Source organism: Lathyrus oleraceus, chromosome 2, assembly GCF_024323335.1.
Source record: "Lathyrus oleraceus cultivar Zhongwan6 chromosome 2, CAAS_Psat_ZW6_1.0, whole genome shotgun sequence".
Classification (NCBI taxonomy): Eukaryota; Viridiplantae; Streptophyta; class Magnoliopsida; order Fabales; family Fabaceae; genus Lathyrus; species Lathyrus oleraceus.
Genome location: NC_066580.1, coordinates 87,942,529 through 87,948,528, shown reverse-complemented (window position 1 = coordinate 87,948,528; position 6,000 = coordinate 87,942,529).

Below are 6,000 nucleotides of genomic sequence, written 5' to 3'. Positions count from 1 at the left end.
CTCGTAGTTCGGGGTAAAAATCTCAAAGTGAGTTGGTGAATTGATTGGTACAAAAGCTTTAAGGTCTTTTGTTATCCAAGGGAGAAAACTCATCCTAAAAACCACAAATCCACCATGTGAGGATAGCTTCAACATGCTAGTGAGGGGTTAACCCTATAATAAGCATGGAAGACTCATTGTCCATCACTAAGGATATAGGTGAGTATTACATCTACCTCAAGGATAACTCAAACCTAATAGCTAAAGGTTATGACAAATTTTGATTAAGAAAGTGGCCATTGAAACCACAAAAGGATTTTTGGATGGGTTATATTTACCAATGAAAAGTATTTACAAAATATGGTCAAAGTGGATTAAAGATTCAATTCAAAATAAGTGTAATGAAAATAAAGTTTGAAAATCAAAAGCATAAGGCTTAGGTTTCTAATATTGAAAACAAATGTTAAATGTTTGCACAAAGGTTTTGGCTTGGGTTAGAGTGGAGGGAAGAAGAAGAATGGCTAAAGTCCTCATCATACAAGAGGTAAGGGATAAGAAACAAAACCACAAATGGAGTTCCTCTCTTGAGATCATATTGATGATCCAAGTAGCTCCCATCCTTTGGAATAAGCAATCACATAAGCATAAACTCAAGCAATCAACAATCAAATGAACTCTTGGAAAGTTCCTCAATGTATCCTGGATCTCTCTCTTAGAAGCTCATGGTAATGGTTCCTCAATTTGGCTAAAGTTGGAATCCCTAGCACAAGAACACACACATCAAAAAGTTCTATAAAAACAAACAAGGAATGGACAAGAGGAGTTTTAGAAGTGGGTCCTTTCAAAGTCATCTTCAACATTAAGCATTCTAAAGGCATGAGGCCTAGTTGCTCTTTGATATTTAAGCACTCTAAAGGCATGAGGCCTAGTTGCTCTTCAAACTCCATTAGCTTGGGTGAGGTCCTAATATCTAAGTCCATTTTATCCATTTCTTTGAATTTTGGTCAACAACAAACAAACAAAACACATGCACAAAAGTATATACACAATTATGTGCTCAAGTGAGCAAAAGGCAAATTGCATTAACATAAACATGTGCTCAAGTGAGCAAAGGGAAAAGCAAATGAATAATATGTGCAAGAATTGTAAATTGCATAAATGTAAAGTGCAAAAAGTAAATGTTAATGGTTAATGGTTAGTAGTTAGTGTGCCATAAGGCAAATTTAGCACTATGTTAAGCAATCGTAATTGGACTTATGTAGAAGTCACAACTATCTGAGGCCGGTCAATAATAATGTGGTCAACAAACACAAGTTAGAAGGCTTGATTAGTGAACCAAGTTCCAACAACTTTCCATGCCAAAAGAAAAGGGGAATTGATCTTGTATTGGTTTAAGCCTTTTGCATGATTTAGGAAGCAATCCATCCTCAATGCAAAGCCATTCACTTGATCAATTGATCAAGATGCATTAGATTTTAATCAAGGAAGATTAAACCTCTCAAATCAATGCTAACTTATCAACCTTCAACTCATTGATCAAAAAGAAAAAAGAATAAGAAGGAGAAGGAGATGAATAATGGATAATGAAAATGGAAAGAATAAAGTGCATTAGATGAAATGGAATGTACCAATCAACAAGTGTTGACCAATGACATTGAGGATCATGGTCAAACAATAAAAACAAACAGAAGTGAGATGAAGATTGGGAGTCAAGAAATGAACAAAATATTTTTGGCATTTTTAATATTAAAAATAAACTTGAAATAAAATATTAAAGAAAGGTCAAACTTCAAAATCACTTCAAATCAACTTTGAAAAGTCCAAGTGATTTATCCTAAGTTCAACAAGGTCAAACAAAGTTTGACAAAAAATTTCAGCATTTTTAAAAGTCAGAAACTATTTTTAATCAATTAAAAATGAATAAAAATGACCTAATTGAACTAAAATCTCAAATAAATCTCAAATCAATTAAAAAATTGATGAGAATATTTTTCATAGATCCATCATCATTCAAAGAGGTAGAGAAAATATTTTTGTATTTTTTGAATATCAAAAACTATTTAAAATGAATTAAAAATAACCATAAAAGAGAAAATTCACAAAAAATATCAAATGACAAAATAAAAATATTAAAAATCATTTTTAGAAACTAGAGTTTAAATGGAGAAGAATGCAATTGGTCCCATATTTTTTGGAATTAAAATGAAAGAGTTATGAATTTTTGAAGTTAAATGAAATAAAAGAAATAAAATGGAAATTAAGAAAATCAGAAAAAAGGAGAGGCGTCTGATCAAGCCTCCTTAATTGACGTGGCTGATCAAACACTCCACATGTGCGCGCTCACCATAAGCCTTAGTCAATGAGACACACGAGGCATTAAAATAAGTCATAACAAATGATGGCCACGATTAGATATGGAAAACGCATCTGATGGCTCAGATTTGATCTGGCAAAGAGACGGTGGTGTACACCACCGTCTTCTCCGGCGAGGTTGCATTTTCGGTGAGAGTTGCAGAGGTAAAAAACTTAATGAAAACGAGCGATCCTCATATCATTGGAAAGCTGGGGTGATGTACATCACCCCTGTACCATTAGTTTCTCTTCTAGATCCCTATAATAAGAGAAATCAGAAGGAGAAGAATATGGTGTTCATGCTGAACTTCATGGATTTCAACAATTAAGCACTCAATAATGATGCCTCTATAGAGAGGACTTTAAACAACAAAATAATAACAAGAAATAGGCAATGTATGATGAGATTCGAAGAGATCCAAGTTTGAAGTAAATCTCTTAAATGGAGAACTTAGGAGCACGAATTCTTGATGTTCAAGCTTGCAGTGTGATCTCTGGATGAAGTGGATGAAGGCTAAGGAACTTTCGATCTGAAATTTCAATTGAGGAGATCAAAATTTAGATCTGAAATTTGAGAGAAAATTGAGATTGTTCCTTTAGTGAGAGGTTGGGGAATCAATTCAGCACGGCTCCAGGCGCCTTCAGGTTGAGTTTTGAAGTGAGCAATGCCTTCTATTTATAGCCACAACTGATGTAAAGTCATGAAGAATTCATGTGCATGAGAATTGGGTCCTCCATGCATGGGCCTGTACAGGCGCATGTGAGGCTCAAAACCTGGTGCAAATGGATGCTGAGCTTGTTTTGAGAAGGTTTGGACCTGTGATTTGCAAGGCAATGGCTTGTGCATGAAGCTTCATCATGAATTGCATAATTGTGCCTAAAACTTCATCTCTTCGAAAATGCCAATTAGAAAATCCAAACATAAGCATGTGGGTAATGGTTGGAAAGGTCTTGACATAAGGAACAAATGTTATGTTTAGAAAAACTCATTTGAAGTGTGGAAATTTATGAAAACAGGCCATGAAGTTCATAGTACAAAACATGCCTTTGAGAATTTTGCCAAATTAGTCCAACTTCAAGCCCATCTGTTTTGATGATTCAAGCTTCAAATTGAAAAACATCCAACATAAAAGTTGTAGATATTCTCAAGACAATAAAAATGGACTTAAATTTTGCATCATTTGGAGTTTTACTGAAGGAGTTATGGGCACTTGAAGTTGGACTTTTTTGCCTTTCAATGCATTTGGTCCAAAGTGACCTATAATGCCTTGCATTATAACATGTATTTCCTTTGAGATTATGAAATTTTTTTCAACATAAAATTTGAAGTAGACATCTTAAACGTTCCAATTTATTTGATCCCACCTTAAAATCATAAAAAATGAATGAGTTATGTTCTTGGTAAGTTGACCCAAAATTAGGGTTTCAGTCAAAATGACCTATAATGTCTTGGAATGGAAGATGACCTTCTAAGATTCAAATCAATTTTTAATGAAAATGAAAGTTGTTCATATTGTACTTAAGAACATTTTTTCTCTTGGGGTCATCTCCATTTGACCAACACATACAAAGTTAGGTCTCGGTGCATTTCAAAATAGTCAGATGAATTGACTGATCAACTTCTCAAGTCCACAACTCATATCTTGATGAATTGATGATTGAGGACACTCAAATAAGTTCAAATATGCATGAAATGATGAATTAAATAACTTCCCTTGATTGTATTTGATCATGGGCTGAGGTTGCTTCATGAGCAAGGCATTGTTGATGATCTGATGAATTAGGGTTTATTTGGGAAACAAACCTCAAACCCTTTGACTTGCTTTGATAAAAATGATGAATTGAGATACTAGGGAGGCATATTTGATGAATGAGGGCTTTGGGAACCATTACCATGCTTGCTTTCATATTCTCTTGGCCATAGCTTTGCACAAAGGATCACCTAGAAGCTTTTGACCTTGTGATTGCTCAAGCTACAAACAAGAAATGTTAGTGACATATCTTTTGTGCTTTTGGTTAATAAATAAAATGAGAAAAGAAATGATATACAATTCAAGCATGCTTGGTGATCTCAAACCAAATCTCAAGGGATCCTACCCAAAGGTAAGGAACCAAGGTGCTCATGATCCTTGAGGCTTTGCAAATGTAATGTTATGATGCCATGAGGGATCTTAGGGTCAAAATTAGGGTCTTATAGATGCCCCTATTTAAGGTCATTCTAGACGGATAAGTGAAGGTTAAAATCTTCGTCTCGACGCGGTAAAATGGGCTTAAATAATAACAAAGAGACGCATTTTGGTCCCTAAGAGACCTCATGATGCAAATGTATGCATGCAAACGGTAACACTCTGTGGGGATACGTGTCCACGGAGGAAGAAAGAAACCAGGAATAAATGGAAATCCACTGGAGTAAAATACTTAATGGGACAAAGACTCTAGGGACTTTACTGGGGAGTAAAGGGATAAAAATGCGTGAGCAGGTCACAACTTGAAACTTGCTGAGAGATACGAAGGAATTCCATGAAATAAATCAATGGAAGGGCTCGAGCTGACTCAAAGATGCATGTATTAAGGGATATGTCAATACAGCAAAACTATCCGCAATGGATACTTCGGATAAAAATCCAGATCCAGACTAGGAGAATCCACTAAAGGACTTCGCTGGGGAAACACCCAAACTAGACTCCTCTGGGGAAACAAAGGGATGAGGTATTACCGGTTACAGGGTAATAAGCTCAAAGAGACAAGTGAACTGATCACCGGTATAAGGGTGAGAGAACCATCATGCTCGGGGAGAATGAATATCTAAGACCGATATACAGGTGAGAGATATCAAACATCCGAAATCGTCTGAGGAAGACCTAAAAAGGTATACTTCTGCTCAGGAAAACCTGACTCCACAGGGGGACACAAAGTCATAATAGGGAGCAGGGAGGAAGAACACCCAGGGATACCGGTTACTGGGCATATAATAGGTGACCAACCAAAGTGTGAATTGGGGAATATTACCAAGACACTCATCATCCAAAAGAGGGCTGAAAGCAAACTCGATTATAGGATGGACATTCGGTCCCATAAAGGGATACGAATCTTACTCGACTAGAGAAGAACAAAAGACTTCGACCGAAGAGTGCATGAGATATATTATCTATTACCGTCAGAACGTAGATAACATACTTGCATGGAAGATTATCCACAACCGGTTACTGGGTTAATAAAGGATAAATCGACCGAAAAGAAAGGGCATCGGGATATCGAATACTAGGTATATAATGATGACCAATCCAGGGGAGAAACGATCATTACCAAGGGTAAATGAGATATGACTCACTGGGGATATATTGCTTTATCGAAGCAATTATCCAAAAGATGAGGGAATATCAACACCGAATATTGGATAAAGATAACCGTCAAGGAGGGGATTACATCTACCAGATACTGGGTAGAAAACCACAGAGAAGTAATCATCATCGGTTAAGATGAGCAAAACAGTTACCTCTGTCAGGGGATAAAATAGGATTTACAACTACCAGTATGAGGGTAGAAAACCACAGACTTCGTCGGGGAAAAGATGGATAATTACTGGTTACTGAGCAACTATTCATCTAAACCACGGGGAAGTGCAGGGAAAAGACACAAAAGGCCAATCTAGGATCAAACTAAAGAGGC